The sequence below is a fragment of the Coturnix japonica genome, chromosome 2 (genome assembly GCF_001577835.2).
Source record: "Coturnix japonica isolate 7356 chromosome 2, Coturnix japonica 2.1, whole genome shotgun sequence".
NCBI lineage: Eukaryota > Metazoa > Chordata > Aves > Galliformes > Phasianidae > Coturnix > Coturnix japonica.
Window position 1 is genome coordinate 101,682,705 of NC_029517.1, and position 22,952 is coordinate 101,705,656.

The window sequence follows — 22,952 nt, forward strand, 5'->3', positions numbered from 1 at the left end:
CTGAATTTCTACATAGCTCACATTAATTTATATCAATAAGTATAGTTTCTATGACCTGGTAGCCCAAACACTAACCCTTCTGTCGATTCTGCCCTAACTGAAAGTGTACCCTTGTAATCTGTATCCTCTGGAAATTAATGATCTTCATTTATCAGCAAAAAATATTTTCCTAAACATATTGTGCTTTCAGGACTCTGTGAATAATTTTATAGCTATTTGGTACGTTTGCAAACCCAATTCTAACTTCATTCTTAAAGGAAGCTGCATACTTACTCTATCATACACCCTTACTAAGGCCAGCCTTCTGAGCTCACAAGAGCCCCAAAAAAATCAAGATCTTTTATCTTCCTTGCATCCTAATCAAATCCTAACTTGATCTAGGAAATCACTCCCATTATCTCAACCTCACAGATATGTATGAATAGATTTTCCTCTGTCCTGGCTTCAGCTGACAGTGCTGACAGTGCACACCAATGCACTGATTGTTGCTGAGTGACAGGAATACACCTGAGTCCAGGCTAGGCAGCTCAATGGAGAAGAGCCACCATGACAATGTGGTGGCATGGGTGTGGAGCCAGGGCAGATGGCCTAAATTAGGCCAAGGGTTATTCCCTACCACATGGCATCATGTAGAATGCTATAAAGCTGTGGGAGAGTTGGGGTTGTGAGTTGCTGCTTAGAGTATAGGTTGGGTGGCAGTCAGTGAGATAGTGTGTTGAGAGTGAACATTGGTCAGTAAATAATAAGGAACTGCAGAGTTTTTATGCACATAGTGCATATATATGTAAACTATTGCTACATTTTCTTTTTCTGTCTCAGTGAAGATTTTTCATCTCAACCCAGTTGTATTTTGTTTCCAGATTTCTTCCTTACCTTAGTAGGTGGAGAGTGAGCAAATGGCTGTGTGGTGCTGGGCTGCTTCTGGGTTAAAATAAAACACTTACTTAGAAATATTTGTAGCTCTACTGGACGTATCTAGCTACAAACTTTGTTCTTCAATCCATTTTGCCACAAACCCTCACCTAACTGAACAACTAAACAAAGCACTAATCGATGCATCATGTGACAGTAAATTTGATGATTCTGGCCTACATCTAAACTTTCAGTCTAATAAAATCTACCAGATCTTTATTAGATATTTATCAGATATTTCATCTCACCCTTTGAAAGCGATCTGCAGTCCTGTACCATGCCATCAGTAAACCAAAGTCTTTGATATCTGCTATCATGACCACGAAACCTGACTGGAAGTGGCAGTTGTTCAGATCTTGTATATGTATAAATAATATGTATGTGTTCCTGTCTATAGTTATACCATACTCGATTTTCAGGAAAGGAACAGATTTAAGAGATTTATTTCCTCCTGCTCATGAGCCAGAAGACTAGAATAAGAACTAGAGCCAGAAGAGAAAACCACTTAGGAGTAATTACAGGGCTGTTATGAGTTGCTAGAATTAAGTTAAAGCCTGTGTTTGTGACTGCAATGCAGCCATCAAAAAGTAACAGTTTCTGTCATTAAAATGACTGCAATCTCTGCTTGTCAAATCTTGTTCTAATTCCATCCTAGCCCCATAAGCAAGACAGTTCTGCCAGATAGCTCGTGTAACATTTCCCATCAGGAGCATCCTGAAGAATTCTAAGGATTGGTCCACAGACTGCATTATATTTGGCACTATTTCCACCACTGTAACATCAGCATTTCAAAACTCAGTAATTTAGAGGAGCCAAAGAAAAGTCATGAAGTGTTTTACTCTGCTGGCAATAAGACCTCTGGCTTTGCGGAGTGTGATTTCCATGTAAATCTTAAATGACAGCTCCAGTACAAGCCCTTAAATGCTAGCTCTAGTTGTAGTTATGTGATATGTGTCCACAAAGGATGGACTGCAACACTCCTTGATGTCTCAGTGAGAGAAGTGAGTAAGCTTGTTTACCTGGGATTATCTTCAACTACTTTGGGATTCTACAATGAGTTTATCTAAATGCACATTCTCAGGTCAGAATTGGTTCTGTCATCCATATAGGCAGCCTGTGGAGGCCTGTTCCTTTTGAGAAAAACACTTAGTATTTCTGTTCCTTGAATTGTTTGGGTGGGGACAGATGGTTGTGACAGACCTTGTATATTCTCCTCTTCACAGCTTCTTCAATAGTCCGTAAACCCAATCTCCCACACCCTACAATTTGAGTTCTTGGCTTTATATCACCAAAAGTTGCTAGTTGTGCTAAATTTGGGAAGCAGAATGGTTTTTGAAATATGGAAAAGTATCCAATAAGGACCAAACTAAAGCGATCAAATTAATTGAAGAGATTATAAACCATATTTAAGGCTATTTCTCCATGGGTTAAAAGCTGGTTCACTAACGAAAGATTTAAATGTTTGCCACTCCTCTACCTCAGTACAGCAGTAAAAGTTCTGAAAATATGATAGCTCTGTACTGTACTGAACAGAATAAAATCATTCATCTCAGCCAAACTCCACTTCTCTACTAACAAAAGTCTTACATGTTATATTTATAGAGAATGTTTATTCTGTAGTGAAAATGACCATAAATCCTTACTATAGCATCAGTCCTGCCTATTGAGCTTTGTATTCTTATAAATGTTCCCGTGGGAAATCTGAAGTTTGACACTAGTAGAGTATAGTTTTAAAATATCGCAGATGGGGTGGAACCCAACATTATGTTGCTTATTACTCTGGTGATCTATCTAATGGTATTCCTTGCTGCTGAAATCTAATAAAAAAGAACATTTTTGAAATATTAGAGATTGGATTAAAGCTCCTAATTGTCTCTTTCATAACCAGGGTAGGTCCATATTAATAATTCTTTACAGTGCCATTCAAAAGACGACATCTGTTTCGGCATACATTGTGAAACTCAAGTCTGTTCAGTGCAGTTATATTCATTTGTTACTTTCCATGAACAAATGTGACTGCACATTTATTTAAATCTTTAGAAACATGGATGAACAAACAGAAGACAAAGTAAAGTTAAACCTGAATTGGAGACATGCTGTTAAGGAAGAAACAGTTTCTTCCACAGTAGGTGGTTACTGCCTCTGCTATAACTCAGTGCAGTAACTGAGATGGTCAAACTGTGCTTCTTGCATTCATTCTCTTAAATGGACATTTCCAAAAAGACTGCAAAAGCCCCAGTTACTTAGTGAAAGGTCATAAGAAAGAGAGAAGAAATGCCAGGAACAGAGGCTGACCTATTCAGAATATAATCGCACCTTCTTTAAAAAGACATCTACATTACAAAGGGTAGAGATATTACTGTATACTTCCTGCCTCACTAATGCAGCTGCTACAAGTACTACTTTCAGAAATGCAGTGGGCGTGGTTTAAAGTTTTAGGATTCAGACTTCTTTTCTGTTTGAATTAGCAAGAGTTTATGCACTGGAGTGACAGAATTGCGTTTTCAATGTACTCAGCACATTTCAGAGTTTGGCCTATTGCTAGAATAGGTGGCAATGCTGTTGAAAGGTTTGAGGATGACAATCACAAAAATGCTGTGCTTTATTTGCTGAAGCTCCTGAGTATGAACATTTTTTATATTGCCAAGAACAGTTTTGGAAAGATCATATTTTTATGGTTTTGGTTGAATTATATCTAAAATTCAGTGCCTTTTGCTGCTCAGTTCTTAAACTTTTATGTTTACTAAGCTGAAAATGAAATTAATTCTGCCCCACCCCCACTTTTCTTGAGCACTGGAACAAGTGGCTATAAGAGAACAAATGGATGCATACAAGCGAAGGAGAAGGTGATAAAAATGGAAAAAAAAGTAAAGTACTTAAGAGACAAATCTGGAATGCATGCACATCTTGGCTCAGAGACAGAAAGCAAGGGTAGAAGAGCTCTGTTAATACTTTATCAGGGATCATATCTTCTCTCAGTTGAAGAGTACAGAAAAGTCCTCGCTTGTTCTGATATATGTGCATCTAAGGGGCAGGTATGAAATCAAAATAAGTCCAGGAGCACCTAAAGAATGAACTATATAATTTGAAGATGCATATGCTTGAGGAGACCCCTAGCTGAAACATAAACCTGTAAGTCTTCTTGCTATACCTTCAAAGAACATTTATATGTATTTTATTTTTTTTTCCTTTTCCACCCTAGGAATGGCCTCTTCACATCAGCAGGAGAGAGTAACAGCATGGACTGTTGAAATAAAAAACTGCTTCTTGGAGCTGGACTGCATGTCAGTGACAATCCTTATGTTACTCTAAATTTTATGAAGAGACCTTTTGTTGAAACATCAGATCAGCTTAAAGTGAGATTTAGATACATGCCCCAAAAAGAGCATCTTCATAACTGGGCAAAATGCTATGTTAATGTTGTATTAATTAGTCAGTAATTGTCAGCAGTTACTGTCACTAAGCTGATCAATGTTTGGCAACAAATATCAGCCACACAAAGTTGGTGCCTCTGAAATTGCAGTGATTCCTTTCAATTTTAAAGTGCTTTCTACCCCCACCTAAATTTTATTCTTTATGTACAAAACATTGGACCTTGTAAACATTCTGGAGGTGGAATTTAGCGGGAATCTGACCCGAAAGACACTGTGTGGAATGAAAAGAAGTGAAAGCTTGTGTTACCTCTTGAGGTTCCCGAATGTATCTACAGTGTTACCAGAAGGTCCAGGAAGTTGCATCTGTCAAGTGTGAAATTCTTAAGCTCCAGAAATGCCCATTAAGAGAATTAGGAAACACCTGGAAATTTTCATCCACCAGAACACTATCATCTTTTCATCATATGCAATGTGTGTAACCTATGCACACATTGGTTTGTTTATTTATTTATTTATTTATTTATTTTTCCAGAAGTTTTTTATTGCCTTTTTGTTCAAATGCAAATTTTATATTTTTGTCACTTTGGAGGTGTGAAAGCAATACTTGTTCCATATTAACAATATGCTCATTCATTTCCACTGGTATGGTTTTTGGTCTTTGAAAGTGAATTTTCTCCTGAATAGATCTATAATGACATTACATCCAGTCTGTCCTATGGTTCTATAAATATGAAAATTAGATGACAATAAAAGGTTAAAAATAGTATAAAAATCATTGAATAAATAGTAATAATAATGATAAAGCTAGTTTCTCTGATGCTTTAATTTGTAGCTTCATCAATCATCAGGGCATAAATAAATTTATAACATCTGTGGTTGAATATTCAGGGCTGGGAACTGATTGTTGTATTCAGAGGGATGTGTTGAAAGTTAAACAAACTCATCAGAGTCACCTTAAGCACATGAACATTTCTAGCGCATTTTGCAGTTTTACAGCTTTGCTCCGAAAACAACACCATAAGGTTATACAATGAGACTCTCAAACAGCCAAGGGACACAGAAACACTGTCAAAATCACTAGAGCACAGTTACAGAGCACTTTTAATGTAACATGAGTAATTGTATATAACAATTGCCAATATCCACAAGCTCTAACAATGTCTCTAGTGCAGAAGGTGAAGGCGGCTGTGGCAGACTTTAAATGATGATTATCTTTTCCAATAGTGCTTCGTTGGGAACTAGTAAGCTTGACATTTCCCTGCAGCTGCTTCTCCTTTACCTACTGCAGCTGGCCTAGACCACTGGCAATGATTTAATGGTGAGAAATTTTGAAAAATTACAGTATTTTGAATACTCATTGTTCTAGCTGGTGTTCTGTTAGTTTGGTCCTGTTTTACAGATGTCTTCAGGGAGTTCTTTTAAGAGATAGGTTCCCAGGTACTTTGGCAATGCAGTAAGCTGCTTGATTTTGTTTCATGTAGGAAACAAACTCAGGACATGCTTTGAGATAGTGCAGTTCAGCTCTCTGAGAGGCAGTGGTAGATTTTCCAAATGTGTTTATAAACAAACAAGCAAACAAACAACTGAATTAGAATAGTCTCGGTTTCTAGAAGTACCGCAAAGGCCTTCTGTCCCTTCCTCCAAAGAGTTTCTCAGGATTCCAAACTGAAAACTGAAGAGAAAAATGAAGAGAATACTCTTACCTGGTTAACTAACCTGCATCTTCTATAACTCAAGAAACATATGGGGATGAGGTTTTTGGTGCCACAGAAGAATAAACCAGCAGAATCTAGGGGTCTTAAAATATTTGTAATAGCCTTCCTGTAAATTGCAAATGGCTTGCTTTTCCTTTAAACATGTGCTAAATTCCCACAGGAGTATATATACAATATATATCACAAGAATGTTAAAGCCTTTTGCATAACTAGATGTAAACACGTTCACTGATATTGTCAGGTGATCAGAAAGATAACCACTTCCCAACAGAGTAGTGCTGCTTGGCCACAACTGTGGAAGAGCTGGTGTATAGGAGACAAATATTCAGTACCGTAGTGAACACAGAATTACAACAACAGTCATTTTGGTCAGTGGTCTCTCAGCTGGAGGAGAGCTAGAGAAGAGTTAGCTATCAGTTCAGAACAAGTTAGTGTCTGAGTGATGGCAGATTTGTGTCTCAGTTATGAAGCTAAGAAGTCAACCATTCCACTGCAGTATTTCCTGAATAGCAATCTGGAAGCTGATGGATTTCTGCACCAGTTCTTTACTTTTTTTTATTATTATTATTATTATTATTATTATTATTATTATTATTATTATTATTATTATTATTATTATTATTATTATTATTATTATTAATTTTATTTTTATGATGATAGTTTTTAGCCATGCAGAATTCATTAAGAACAAACAAACAAACAAGCAAAAAATCCAGCCAGCTTTACTTGAGACTGAGGGGTAAACTCTACTATGAACAGTGAAAACAAACAAAAAACCTATCTATCTGTATATGTGCTGATGCTTTAAAAATGCTCATGTAAATTGAGGACCTTGGGGGGGAAAAAAAAGCTAGATGTTGCTCATTGTCCATTTCTTTTCTCCAGGGATAATAGTTGGAACAGCAAGTAATGGTACAAATGAGGATAGAATTTTATGCTGTTTGACATAAAATATACAATGGAAAACTGATATAGTTACGTCAATAAATCTTTTAAATGCAGAGAATTCCCTAGCTCCACTGTTGCATTATGAATTCAGTAGCGTAACACTTTATTTGACAGTTGGTAGCAAAACTTGAACTCAGATTATTAATAACCTTTCCACAGTCTATCATTAATGTCAGTGGGTGCGGTTTAGGAGTTTTATTTTGGCAAGTGTAATATGTTAACATATTAACTGACTGCTCGTATAGTCAGAGCAGAAATGCTAGCCAGGGAAGGCATTTCACGCCAATTCTGGAGGCACTAAAAATAAACTGTTACTTACCAACTCAGGCAACTTAGTAAATGTCTGAATTCTACAGCCTTTGAAGTGCTACATCAACACTTAGTCCAGAGTTTAAGACTTCTCTTTTAGTAAGCATTTACATAGAAGAGGACTGTTTGGCTAGAGGACGTTTGGAGCAGACAAATCATGTCATTGATATCTTGTCAAGTTTAACATCCTGTGAAGGCAACTGGCGACAGTATACTCTGCTGAAAGAGACAGGCGGCTGTAAGTGCAGCCTGTGGAGCTGCTGAGTATTGACCTCGACTATTGGGCACAGATACAGTTATGCATATCTTGACTTATGTTAAGAGATGGAGTCTTTTTATAGCTATACTCTTGTTCATAATACATTAACTGCGGATTACAATTAGTACTGTATGAGATGCTACTGTGTCAGCATGAAATGATATACAAATTTAGCTCTTCAACAAAAACTGTGGGCTATATGAGCACTTGAAATTTTGTTTTGAATTAAGAAATTAGCTGAAGTGTTTTTTGATAAATTGGGATTTCTCAGTTCCTGGAGGGCTTGCACTGCTGTGCCCTTTTTAGGATATCATTCCCACAGGGTTGCTTGGAGTTGTCCAAGATTCTCCTAAACCTCCAAGTGCTGCTTCATAGGAGACAGAATCAAGAAAAGGATTCTATGGTCTCTCTCATTACAAATGGACCCACAGACCACTATCATCTCCTTTCAGAGTTCAAGAGAATATTAAAAAAAAAAATTAAAAAAAATAAAAAAATTAAAAAAAAATGGTTCAGAAGTTGCTTGGAAGATATAATGTAGTCCCTTTCTTCCAAACTAAAGACTCACACCTAGGCCATCCCTGACATGTTTATTTTCACTGCTTTAAATAACTTCTTATCAGGGATCACTATGTTTCACCACTAAAGGCTGGAGCACTACTCTAAAACTGGCTGGATTTTTTTCCCAACAGCTAGCACAAATGCCTTCTGGTACACATTAAGACAATTACTTCTCCTTCTAACCTCACTAGATACAAAGAATATTGATCGTTTCCTTCATGATATGTATTAGAAGAAAAATCACTTTTCTGCCTAAGCAATCATATTTTTTTTTTAAACTTTGTTATGATTTTTAGATGCCTTATCATTCTTTGCTACTTTGTACATATTATATTCATTTTCTTTTCATAAAAGGATGGTGTGATTGACAAATTAAAGTTGGTCTGTGTTCCCACTTTAATTTGTTGAGCCCAGTTTTTTCTACTTTCTGTCTCGTCTCGTGGTCTGTTCACCTATGCTGTCTTTTCTGTAGGTTGCTTCTTAAAATCTCTTTTAGATCGGTTTAAAAGGTTTACTAATATCAAGTTAAGTTAGGTCTATTACTTTCCAACAAAAGAAATATATATATTTTTTTTCTCTCAGATGAGAAAATTTTAAAGTCTTGACATGGTACATCCTCAAACTCTGCGTTGGTAGTTTCTTGTCATATTATTTTTTCTATAATTAAAAGATAGACTTTTTAACAGTAAAGACAGCAGCAATGATTGTACAGTATTCTAATGATTATAGACATTATCTTCCCTTGTATGCAACACCCTAAAACTGCTTTTATTCCCTTTTCAGAATGGTACTTTATTTGACTATCCACGTTTCCTCCTTGTGGACTCTCTTTGCATCTCTAAAAATTAAAATGCTTCTTGTAATACTTCAGTGTTTTTAGCGTGGAACCTCTATTTAAGCAAAAGTTTTCTTTCTTCAAACTATTGATGTCTTTTTCTTCCTGATATCCTTGTTTAAAGTAACTGTTTTATGAATCTTTTCCTATTTAAACTTGCCTGAACAAAATAGCATTGACTAGTTCAGTAGACATCATATAGCTAATTTTCTTTTAAGTAATGTGCATATAAGAACTATAAAATAACTTTATATATGCAATGCTATGTGAAAACAGAGCCAGAAGAAGTTGTTCATCACACTCTTCTTCTGTTTAACATTAGTCCTGAATTCAGAGAAGAGTGACTGCAGAAAACACAGGGCCCATCCAGTCCAACCTTAAGCACCTCCAGGTATCCACAGCCTCCTGGGCAGCCACAGCCTCCTGGGCAGCCTGTGCCACTGCCTCATCACTCAGTGAAAAACTTGCCCCTGACATCTAATCTAAATCTCCCCTCTTTTAGTTTAAAGCCATTTCCTCTTGTTCTATCAGTATTAACTTGTGTAATAAGTAAGTCAGATGACATTCAGTTTAGAAGACACTATTTACCGAATGAAAAAGATAGCCAATGACAGTTAGTGTTGATTTTAAAGTGTTGTAAACAATTAACTTGTATGTTGTATCCTGCATTGTAATGTTACTAGGCTAATACATGAAGTGACATTGCAATAAATAACACAGTGCAACAAATTGTATGTATTGTGACAAATTTATTTTCCTAAAACCATTCAATTTAATCACAGGTAATTTTGTCAATTTTTGCAACACAGCACCAAATTCTTTTCCCCATCCCCACATCTGGCATCACCAAGTACTTTAGATCAGAACTGAATACTAAAATGCAAAACTCCAAGTTCTCAAACACTGTAGGGAAATGAAATATTTTCATACATTACATGCCCATTTTCAAATACTTCCAGCCATGCTTCTTTCTTTTTTTCTGATCAGAGAATTAGAAAGTATTTTGTGTTGTGAATAACAAAACAACGGGTTTGATTGTAGTTGCAAATGTTTTTTCTTTTCCTAATCCAAAAGTTCTGTACATGTGGAATGTATGTGTCTTACTCCCAGTGGGACAAGTTTCCCAAGGAACTTAAAGACAGTGATATAATTGAATGTTAAGAACTACATTCCAAACAAAGGAGAATGTTGCCCTCCTATTTTAATGCCACTAGACCTTCCTCTGAGAACAGGAATATTACCTAAGCATTTTGTTTTAAAGTTTTTCTTGGAGCTGTCTGGCTATCACACAACAAAAAAATTCTGAGTACTACATGTAAAAACACTGCCCTTCCTATTCTCTCCCAAGAGATGGTGAGAAAACAGGAAGAAATACAAGATTTGGCTCCTGTGTCAAGATCCTACCACTGCATCCTGGTGTGGAGGCAAAGCAAAATGGTTTAAACAGTGTTTTAGAGTTTAAGCTTTGATTTCATTGGACATGAAATGTGCTTTTCCTAACATCTTTCCTAGAGTCAAAGAGATAAGGACACAGTGTTGCATAGAGAACCTTTCAATGATTTGTGCTGGAATAGATTTATATGGAATAAATTCCTCATGCCACACTGCATGAGTTGCCAGTCAGCTTCCAGTGTGTGTGCCCGGGGCTCTTCCTCTGTTAGGCCTTATAAAATCCCAAAGAAATGTTAAAACCACTATTGCCTGAGACAGAAAAGCTGCAGGGTACAAAATATAAGGAAATAAATAGAAAGAGACAGGTGAGCTATGTGGGCTTTTTGTCTTTCAATCCTGTTAATAATTGATCCGATGTGTAGATATGCCATGTGAAATAATAACAATACAGTTATTTTGGAATTAAGGAAAATTTCAGTTCTTAAGACTTTGGGAACTGACAGAAAGACAAGGAACAGCTAAGACTGTATTATTCTAGCATATAATGCTCACTAAAAAGCAGAAGGAGTTAATCTTATCACCCTGCACATGGTTGCATTTATAAAAGATAAAAATCGCAAACAAGTAATTCACAGTTACTTGTTACATATTCTTCCCATTACAGTTGACAGGTTCATTAATCATACAGTATATTTTACTATTAGAAGCTGTAAAGAAGATCAAATCTCTTGTAATTTTTCTTCTTCTTTTCCATTTGATAAGTGTGTTGTTTCAATGTGTAGATAAAATATAGTGTCAGTCACAAACAGTCTCAGGGGAATTGCAACTCTCAAGTTAGAAAATTCATTCTTATTTACAATGTAAAATTCCATGGAAAATGCATCACTTCCTTTTTAACTTGACCATTAGATTGAGTAAAATACATATGCCTGGGTATTCACAAAAGAAGCAAACCAGAATGAAGTGCCTGTGGATATAAGCAATATTTAAGTAATAGAAATATTGCTTACTGCATGTTGAAAGCATTAGCTATGAATAGCCCTATTCATACCATCACATTGATTCATAATTAAAGCCCTGTGAAAATTATAGAGAAAGTTGACATGTTTCACAAGCTGTTCATGGTAAATGTAGCAAATTTTACAGTTTGTTGTGACTTGCCAATAAGGAACTCTCGAAAGGAAAGATAAAGAAGGGATTCTATGCTTCAGAGTTTTAGCAAGTGTGACTAACACAAATGAAGACCTATGCAGAAGGCATGGACCTAGCTTTTCAAAGAAAATTACAAGAAAATTAGATTGCTTCTTTGTAGAAAGCAATGTAACAACATTTCTAATGGAATACTTCTTGGTGGATGCACAACAGTAAATTCCAGTTTTATGTTTGAAGTAGGAAAGTTTAAAGAAGTAATAAAACTCAACCTTCTTGCCCAAAGAAAGAAAAATATAATACTTGCAAAGCTGTATGCTACTGTGAAGACATACATTGAAGTCTCACTATTTTTTTCTCTTTAAAGAGGAATTATAGTAATTTTTAGTCCTTTGTCTGTGTGTGGTGCTGTAATATGCATTGGCACTCTCTGGGCTGAAAATGGGACACAGGAAGGGTGCAGTGCAGTGCTGACTCAGGTTATGGCAAATAATTTTATGCATTTTGATATATTGGCTAAACACAGTCCTGTGAACAGTGAAAAACAGGCAGCTGTGCTTTCTGTTGTGATACAGGAATTTGAAAGGTGGTTTCAAGATTGCAGAAAAAAAATCATCAATTTTTTTGTGTATTTGCAACTCCATTTTCAGTCAACATAAATTCGTTACCTGAGAATTTTCAGATGGGATATACTGAGTTACAATCAGATATTCAATTTAAAATTCTCATCATAGCTCTTTACTGGAGTTGCACAAGACCTCTCTCACCAAAGTGAAATATCCTGTTCTTCACCATCACACCTTATTCATGTCATCACTTTTTGTGCAGTATGTACATTTGTATCATATATTTTATATGCAGCCAAAGATAATTCCTCTTCACAAAGTGCAGTCCAGGCAAGACAAAAGGTTGGACACCCATGATCTGGACTGTCAGCGTATGATATAACTAAGTGAGTGTGAATCAAGCTGATTTTCTGTGAGATTTTCAGAAGAATCAGGAAATGTTTGAAGACCTGTGCTTTAGGTATCTTCACAAGGGGCAGAACCAGACCTGGTAGTTCTTTCTTTCTTACATTGCCCTTTGATTCCTATAACACAAAACCAAGCTTCCTATCGAACTGAAAAAGAAACAAATCTTATGCTACTGATCCATCTTTCAGTGGATACTTTACCATAATGAAACACCAAAGCCAGGTTTAGTCGTTCTCATATTTCACTGCAATGAAAGTAGTACTATCCTATGTGGTACTGGGCTCCTCTTTTACTCAACATTAATTTATACTCTACATATCTTTTCATTTCCTAAAATTAAAAGTATACTTTTCACACCTCTCTGAATGAAATACTGCAGTCTCCATTCTGATTCTTTCTAAAATGAGAATTCATTTAAAAAAAATACAATTGAATAGATTTGTTACCTCTTTACAAAACCCCTAGAAACTATCTCTGAGACACAAGCTAGGTTCAAAAACCTGTTAGTTGAATGAATGGCTTGAAGCATTTGTGGAGGAATACAGGATTGTTCTACTTTAGAAAGTGAAATGAAATACCAGTCAGTGCTTCATAATGGGATGTACAAAAGCCACCTCACAGAACAGTTCTGGTAGTGGATAAAGCTCAGGAAGGTTTTCAATTTGTAACTTTTGGAGTCAAGATAAGTAAGTATTAGATATAACACTGCTGGTAAAGCTTCATTTTTTTTTTCCTTTTACATTTGCAATTTTTGAAACTTGTGTTGGTAAAATAAATTGGCTTTTGATAATATGAAATGGGAATATTCAAAAGAAACCACATATTTATGTAAAGATATCAGAGTAGTTAATTACGTACTATGAAAATTAACCAATGTTGAGGAGTTAAGGCCAAATCCAGTGTGATTTATAGGGACACATTTATAACTAAAGATATGATCTTACCCTGATAGTCACAGTGCTTTCAGATTAAAACTGAAATCTTGCCAGTGTGTATAAGAATATATTTAATTTGCATTCAGTACAAATGAATATGTGCCATGTGCTCACGACAAATCGAATCAGCAGGTTTCTCAGCTGGTAACATAGGACTTTAGCTGTTAGAAACTTGCATGTGTGGAAGGCAAACCAGCCTTTCAGTGTTTGAATGAGGGGAGGTGGGAAAAAGCATTTGAGCTGAAAAAGAAGTAAAAATGACTTCAACAGATGTGAGCAAAGTGGCATCTATAAATGTGAAGCAGAGAAATGAAAAGTATCCAGGGGGGACATTTCATGAAAGCGGTGTTATAGTTTTTTATTTTTTGTACTGCAGTAATGATACTGTTGATTTCAAACAAAAAGCAAGCTGTGACAAACGTCTTGAAAGTTGCATAAGTAGAAGCTACAAGCATTTGAATCTATGCTGGGAAAGACAACTAAAGTACAAAAGAAAAAAAAAAAAAAGAAAGGCAAGTAAGCTACTTTCTTTGAGAGAATAACAACAAATACATCACAGAAAAGAAGTTTACTGACTTAACAGAGCTTTTTGCACTGCTAATGTTTCATTTCATGTTCTGCACAGCCCTGCTATGAAAAGCTACTAGAACGCTCCTTGGGAAAAACATACCTTATGCTGGTGCGGTGCTCTTTTTAGATCAACCAAGAAGAAATATTTGCTAAAGCTTTTCGAAAGTCCTATGAAATATTGTTTCTCCACCATTTCTGTTCAAAGGCTACTTCACCTTTTTGGAAAAAAAACACCACCAACAACAATGATGAATTGTATTTATTTATTCTTTTCTCAGGATGTTTCTCATGCACAATCAAATAAAAATTAATTTTTTATATACTTTTTTTTTTTTCCTTGTGTTTGTATGATTGGGTAATATATAAATACATTTTCTAGATTTTTTTTTTTTCCTAGGGAACCTCTTATGAAGTTTATAACTTATAATGTGAAAGAACAACAAGAAGACTGTCATAACTTTGTGTGTTGTGGGCATAAATGCTGGTATCCCTGTGTTCATCAGCACCTTTCATAGCAATGCTATCTCAGTCCTGGGGGAACAGAGGATTATAGCTTTGAGAAAAAGATCTAGATATGAAAACACCCCTAGTAGATTTTACTTTCTAGAAAATATCAAACCAGAAGGCACACAGATAGGAGAAACCATCCTGAAATTTGAGACCTTTGTGCATATGCTTCATGGTTTTTTTTTGTTCCAGTAATAACTTACATGAGTTATTTTGAAGACTTTGGACCAACAAAGTCAAATGTGCTTTGTATCATTCCATATTTTGAATATGATTCTCATTGCTTTGGGAAATCTGCTGGTGCCTGCTAACACTCTAATGTGTTGGGTTTTTTGTTTTGGTTTTTTTTTTCCTTACAAGAATATTAATATCTTTCAGAATGACAAACCAAAGAACCAGGAACACTGTACAGTTTCTTTGCATACCAAAGTACACTTGCAGACTATTTTTTCCTTGCCAAATACATTCATAATTATCCATTCCATAGTTATTTTAGCTGTACCTGTTTTTACTGATGTCATTACTAACATATGCTTTACTACTGAGATCTCTATTTTTTTCATGTGTGAAGTCAGAGCTAAATGATCTGGTAGTTTTGAGTGTCAGTGGTAAAGAATTCTAACCTCCACAATGAAGTTCTTTGAAAATGTTCTGTCAAAATTGCATTTGCAATTATGACCTAAATGTAAAGATCAGTGATCAGGAAAGTAGGGTTATCTACATTTCCTGTTCAAGATAGTAATTTGATTTGCAGTTCTCTTTACTGAGAGATATTCACACAGACATTTTTGAAATTTTTTACTTTCTTCTGTGAGAAAATTTACTAAAAATATCATTTGCTGGATATTGCTTTTCTTGGCTATCACAGCTTTCTAGGAAAAACAGTACTGGAGAAGGTCACTGAAAGATCCCAAGAGTCTGAACAAAAGTGTTTATTTTTCACTACATGAATTTACCTTGCAATGTTGCATTTGTACAAATATACATATGCATTTATATATGTATACACGTGGAGCTCACATGGCAAGGTTTTGTTGGCACAAGGTGCTGCAGGAGTAGCCCTTGTGAGAAAAGCCCAGTGCGTATCAGATCAGGGCCAGCACCAGCTGCTCCAAAAGCAACCCTCTGCTGCCAGAGCTGAACCATGAGTGTTACTGGGAGTGCTCTGGGAGAGCAGATTTAAGGAAAGGAAACACTGCTCCAACAGCAGCTGGGAAAGAGAGTTGAGAAATCAGAGCGAAATAGCCCTACAGCCCCCAAGGTCAATGCAGAGGAAGGGAAGGAGGTGCTCTAGGAACAGATCAGAAGCTACCTGCAGCCCAGGAGAGGCCTATGGTGGAGCAGGCTGTCCTCCTGCAGCCCCTGGGTATCCTGTGCAGCAGAGCTCCATGTGCCACATGGAGTTTAGCTGGCCATCAGTGTGAAACCGCCATAGCATAAATGCAGAAAAATTGCTTAGCAAATCCTCAAAAACTTAATACAAATATAAGGAACTTCCATTTATTTGAAGAAGCTGACAGATATTTTGAAATCTTGTTCTCACTTCTAGACTAACTGGATGAAAGCACTTCTGTGTCTTGAAATGTTTGGACATCATTAAATACAATAGTAAATACCCTTTGTGCTGACTTAGTTCACCATTTCATTGTGGTTTTGTTGGTTTTTTTTGGTTTTTTTTTTTTTTCTGGTGTGCAATTAGTTTCTTGGAGACCACAGGATGAAATGTTTGTTTTGAAGAATATGTATTAGAAGTCATGCCAGTAACAGTTTATAATACACTGCAATGTCAGCCAGAAAAAAAAAAAAGGAAAAAAAAAAAACCCTTCTATTTAAGTTGATGGGGACAGGCTTTTGAGTGTTTTCAGGGAGTCTGGTTTTTCATGTACAATTCTGCCTGTGTTTCCCCTCTCTGAGCTATTTATTTTTTCCCCTACTATGTGGTCTAAAAAGATATCTCATGAATTCTAACTTATCCCTGCTGAGTTCTGCAGTCTCCTCAGCTTTGACCACAGGTGTGTTCCACTGTTCCATTATTTGTGGAGTAGATAATAGAGGAATTGATGTGTTTTGGACATTTTTTCTGTCCAGATAGGTTATTTTTTCAGTAGTTATTTTTGCAGTTCAATAATCATTATTGTTCTCTGTGTTTTTCTTAGAAAAGCGTACATCAAATATTTCATGCACTGTCACTTTGATAAACCTTAATCAGCTGAAACTGCTTATAAAAAAGGTACTCAAATACTTCAATGAAAAGGAGGACCTTTTGTAAATCCCACCACGTAAGCACTGCCTAATACCTGGATCCAAAGAACAAAAAGTATCGATGTCATTCATGAAGCGTTACCTTTTAGCTAAAAGTTACACAAGTTAATTATTTCAAATGTCGTAATATCACCAGTTTTAGAAAAAGTCTTAAATGCATATGGTTTGGGTTTTTTTTTTTTTTTTTTTTTTTTTTTTTTTTCTTTTTTCTTGGTAATCTCTCTCAGAAATCATTTTCTGCCAGTAACTATGACAGTAGATTAGTGGAATAAGATTTCTCATTTCTAAAAGTAAGAGATCATTCAGATCAGAATTTAGAAGATAGTTTTCAACATCTTAGCTCCAGCGGATGTATATCCCAAGCAACTAGAAATATGTATTGGATTCATTTTAAACACAGCAATATACTGGTTGTGCCAGAGTCAAGGTGTCCTGTATTATTATGAATTAAACATGCAAGATATTCTAGTGGCCCTAAAGAAAATGATGGTGCAAATGTACCTTTAGTAGAAGTTTTGTGCTCTCACTGCAAAAAAGATACTGAGGCCCTGAAGCATGTCCAGGGAACAGCAGCGTAGCTGTGTTAGTTCTGCAGCACAAGTCTTATGGGAAGAGACTGAGAGAAATGCTGTTGTTCAATCTGGAGAAGAGGAGGCTCAGGGGAGACCTTATCACACTCTACAACTCTCTGAAAGTAAGCTGTAACAAGTTGGGAGTCAACCTCTTCTCCCGAGTGACAGCATCAGGACTAGAGGAAATGGCCTTAAGTTTAAGATTAAGGCCTTAATCTCCAAAAGGAGATTTGGTTTGGATATATAAGAAGAATTTATTCTCAGAAAGTAGTGAGGCATTGGAACAGGTCACTTAAGGAAATGGTGGAGTCACTGTTCCTAAAAGTATTTAATGTAAGGGTAGATGTAATACTTAGGAAGTAGTTTATTGGGCAGTATTGAAGGTAGGTTGATTATTGGACTAGATGATCTTAGAGGTCATTTCCAACCTTAATGATTCAGTGCTTCTAAGAGTTAAATAATATATTAACCAAGATAGTTTTTTTAATATGAATACTGCATAAACTAGGGGATCTTTAACTGTGCTGCAATAGCATCAGTGGCTTTAATACAGAACTTGTAAAATTGGTTGAGCGATGGTTCAAAGATTTTAAGAAAAGCTGTGCTTTTCCTTCTGTATACTAACTAGTCAGAACTGGTGCTTTTAGTACTCTGGGTGATGTTCTAGCACTATTTAACACTACATTATCTTATTTGTAAATTCCTGTTAAAACAATTGTTACAGAGTTATCTAGATCAATCTATGTCTGTGACAGGGGGCTGTGGGCCTGTGGGCCCCCTGACCCCCAAAAAAATGGGAAGGGAAAAGGGGAGCGGGCAGGAAGATGGGAGATAGGCTCAAGGAAACAAACAAAAGACAAACCCAGTAGTCATTGTTTACACATGCATGAAGACATTAACAGAGCAATATTTTTAATTTATCGTGCCTTACAGGAATGCCAGTGGGTTTTTTTGTTATTTGTTTTGTTTTGTCTTAATAGGGGAAAACTTATTTTAACTAAGGGATAGTTCAGGCATGGGAATAAAGAGAGTAAATCATTCATGAAAGAGTACAGGTACAAAATCAATAGAAAGTCTATCAGACTTTTGGACAAGCATCTACACTTAAAGACAAAATGAGATAGCTGTGTATCATTTCTGTGAATATCAATGAGTGATCTTCATATTTCTTTATTCCAGTTCCATGCTCCTACACCCTGGAAAAATGATCTGATGCCTAGACTCACTATCAAGAGTAGCTTATAGTTCAGTAATCCAGTGTGAGAAAGCAATAGCAAAATAGAAAGGATCTATAATAATCACTGAAATTCACAATGTCCTGATTTTGGCTGGGATAGAGTTAATTTTCTTCCTACTGTCTAGTATGGTGGTGTGTTTTCAAATTAGGATGAGAATAATGGTTTATGTTGGTGAATCGTTAGTTTATGATGAGTAGATGGTGCTATTTGTACTTTTTTCTCCAACTTCCTTGGAAAGTTTTCTTGTTCAGAACCAAAACACTTGTGTAAAGGAATCAAAGTTGTGAAGTTCATGCTATGTTATTTACAGAAATCCCAAATCTACTGTCACTCTCCATCACCTTACCCTGCTTTTAAAATTATTATTCAAATGTGCCTCAAGTTAGAATTACATCATCAGCAAAACTGTTTTAGGCAGTGTATTTTAGCTGACTAGGCAGTTAGGAACTTTGGAAACTGATGATTAGTAGGAAAATTTCCAGGCTCTATCATTAATGAGCAAGAAACTCTAAAGGAAAAAGCTAATAGAGACAAAACAAAAGGAGGCAGTTTTGTTGTGCTCTGTCATCTTGCAGATGCTTTTAGAGGCCTCTGTTCATCTGGCTGACTTGAGAGTTTCAGTAAGGTAGCATAGTAGCCATCAACCAGGGACAATGCTTTTGTTAATCAAGCATCACTCTTGGAGGCTGCTAAGCCTCTTAAAGTTATCTTGATAGCCATTGCTTTCCAACAGCTTACAAAGAAATCTATGTCTGGTGAATATATGCTTCACTTGTTCTAGAAAAGTCAATATAAAAACGATCCTTTTCACGTAGGTGTTCTACATGAAGGAAAAGATGCAGATACTAAAGCTATCCAGACTGGGCCAGAAAAGAACCAGCATAATGAGAACTAATGAATAACCCTTAAAGACACTCAAAAGTCTGGTAGCAGTTTGTTTTTGTTGTTGTTGGTAGTGGTTTGTGTATTCATAAAGAAAGTTAACTAAATAGTGGAACAAACAACCAAGGAAGAATTTAAGTTCTTCCAATTCTGAAGTCTTTAAATCATAGGATTTTTTGGCTTACTTCAGTTTAAGTATGAAATTTGATTGCTCACGTCTGGTATGAGGTCAACCACTTGCTAATTGACTTTATGGCCTTAATGTCAGTTTATTGATGAATAATTTAACAATACATCTTTGCTCACTTTGCATGTTTGTCAACATTTTGTGTATAATGATTTTCTACCCGCATATTGCATTGTTTTCTGCAATTGTACTATTGTATCAGTGAAAACACAAGCAATAGATTCTTTAGATCTTTTCTTTATTTGAAAATAAGGCAAGTTTTGAAGGAAAGTAATATCCAAATTAAGATATATATATATTTTTAAATCCGATTTTAATCCTTTACTTTTGAATGTTTGAAATGAATAAAAACCATTACTTCAAAAGTACTCAATTTTTTTTATCTATATATTACAGAATCACAGAATTATCAAGGTTGGAAAAGACCTAGAAGATCATCCAGTCCAACCATTACCAATACTTCCCAGCTAAATCATATCCCTCAATACATTTGTATTTCAGTAGAATTGTATTTCAAACAAGCAATACATTTTGAGCAAAACAGTTACAATCCTATCTACAAAATTACTACTACTCTGAAGGCAGATCACCCTGTGTATATTGTATATGCACTTATCTTATTGGGCAGACTTATTTGCTTGACCGAATGCTAAATAAAGCCATGAAGTAAGACTGTTTTCAAGTATAACAGAAAGTTAAATAAATCTTGTCCATCATATAGAAGCTTTCCCAGTAATGAAATACTAAGTGTGGAAAATTCTGTAGTAAATGATTCACTGATAGATTTTACTTATAATCAGAAATAATAAGAGTCTTAAAAATTAGACTTTTTTCTATACTTATAAAAAGATGTACTGTTACAGAGGTCAGTCATTGTCTTTCAGTATATATTCCACAATATAACTGCTTCTTTATCTTACAGGCAGATGAAATAGGTTCCTTTGCATAATACTCATCTTAAAAAAAACAAAATGCTTTCTGGTTTGACACGTCCGGCTGCTTTCCCTTTGTACCTTTTCTAATAATAGAGAAATTATGTGGCCATATTAAACTGCTTGAATTCTTATACGGACAAAAATTAAGTCTATTAAGACAAATAATGACTTGGAAATTATACTGAGAAGATTACTTCAGGCCACTAGTTCCTTCATTTATGGACCTTTTGTTTATTGCAGTTTTAACTGTTGTCTTCTCTAGGCTACACCTTATTACTGTTGTTGAACCCAAACTAATAAATATTGTTCTAATTTATCTAATCTAGACAGTTCTTCTTTCTTCATCATGTCAACCTAATGGATGTTAAAAAAGCTTTGAAAGCGTACTTTTGCTTCTCTCCTAAGTGCTGCTCCCTATGGTAATATAACCCTATAACTAGTTTGCCTATACTACAGCTGTTAATTGCTTTGCACTTTAGTCAATCAGTTATTCCCCATGAAATATATATGCAGACAATACCATCTTTATAAAGAAGTATAAGCTTGATTGAATAACTTTGTATCTTTGACTGGATGTTAGACTTATGAAGGTGGACTTTATGAATAAAGAAATCAAGTTAAATTCTCAGTTTTGCTTTCAAGCCACAAAATTAATTCATCAAAATGTACTATTAACAAGAGGGAAATAAGGTCTTCTTCCCTTGATAAAACTTGAATTCTAAAAACTATGCCTAAAACACTGCATTACACAAAAGAATACATCATAGAGATGAATTCACTTTCTGTACTGTTACTCATGTTGCTAAATACATTACTGAGAATAGATAACATTACTGGAGATCAATTCAAGAGTACAAGATGCAATGTAACTTGTCCAGGTGGATCTTCAGCATATGGATACTGCATTTATTTTAAAGGATTTCAAAGACACAGAGGAAACTTAGTGACCTGATTACAGATTGCATTAGTTGTTGTTGAAATGTTTTTTTTAAATGCCATGTATTCTACTGGATGGCAAGATTTGAAAAATGATCCAAGTCTAGTCTTCTCTCTAATGGTACTAACTCAGTAAGTAATGGTAGCCAATAGTGTGAATTGTAAATTTGCTCCTTTCCTTTTTGGACAAATGTTGTTATTTTAGGTTCTTGATGGGTAAACCAATGAAAATATAGGTTAAAAGACTTCCACTGTACTTTTTTTTTTTTTTTTTCTTTTTTTTCCTCTTAGAAGAGTCACCTTTCATAGATGAGATCTGAGATAATCACATATTCTTAGAGAACAGACTTAACTGTAATTGTTGTGTTTTAAGGATAAGGAATAAATTCTTTCATTTTAAGAGATCAGACCAGACAACTTTTGACAGAAACCAAGAAGGGTGAAGTGATTACTATCTAAAAATTGGAAGACTAGAATGGGTTGCTTCTATTATTTCCCATTTTTGTTACAGCCGCTGTCATGAGAAAGGAGTCATGTTGTGACATTTTCTGTTCTCTTTGCAGACTGTCACAAAAACAACACTTGAAAGTTTGAATAGCTACCCTTGCAGATGGAAAACCGTTAAACTTTGTTGATTTTTTTAACCTGTTATATACTCCATAGTGTAACTGATGTGGTGTTCCAGGAGACATTACACCTCCTTCCCCAAAGTTGTTGGACCTGTACTGGAGAGTCAAAGAATACAAGACAATCAAAAGGCAAAGCACACTAGGCAGCAAAGGCTATGAAATTTATTGCAGTCTTTCTCTACAAGGATGGGACTTTTCACATTTTTAGCTTACTGAAACAGGATTCAGAGATAAAAACATACCAGAACATGAGGATATTAAAACAATTATCATTATAATAACAGAGTAAATTATCATGAGCCCCAGGCAACTCTTTAAATTGTCTAACCATAATAGAATGAGCTTGGTGTTATTTCTTTCATGCCATATTTCAGAGCAGAACTGGTCTATCAAAGCTGTCCAAATACTTTTTCTACCGGATTCCCTGAATCCCCCTTTGCCTTTTTTTCTTTTTTCTTTTTTTTTCTTCCTTTTTTCTTTTCTTTTAGTATTGTCAAATTTATGAAATTCTTTGAATACTCCCAAATATCCATGCATTTGTGACTTTTTTTTTTTTTTAATCTCTCCTCCGAGAATAGATCCACTTAGCTTTGAAACCCAAAAGACTTCAATCTAAGCAAATTTATTTCCATATGTTTCTATTTCCAAATCTTGCTCTGCATCCATGACTTTGGTCCAGATTTAACAGTGTGTATTCCACCTGACTTACCTGCCTTTCTCAAATGTTGCCTGTTGAATTCAGTACAAAGTGATTAGGTAGTTTGGCCAGTGTGTTGGTTTGGGGCTTTATAATCCCTGATGTTACCTGCTTAACACCATAATTTCAGGATGTGATCCAAAGAAAAACTTGTGCTGGAACAATGACCTCAGT

General features: G+C 35.5%; 1 long non-coding RNA gene across 1 annotated transcript in view; it reads left to right on the forward strand.

Moving 5' to 3' along the window:
- LOC116652960 overlaps nucleotides 1-5,089 on the forward strand; it is a 45,041-nt gene extending 39,952 nt beyond the window's left edge. Inside the window, exon 2 of the long non-coding RNA XR_004306228.1 lies at nucleotides 4,115-5,089. This is a non-coding gene — a long non-coding RNA (uncharacterized LOC116652960). The remainder of the gene's footprint in view (nucleotides 1-4,114) is intronic.
- Nucleotides 5,090-22,952: the final 17,863 nt, after the last annotated feature.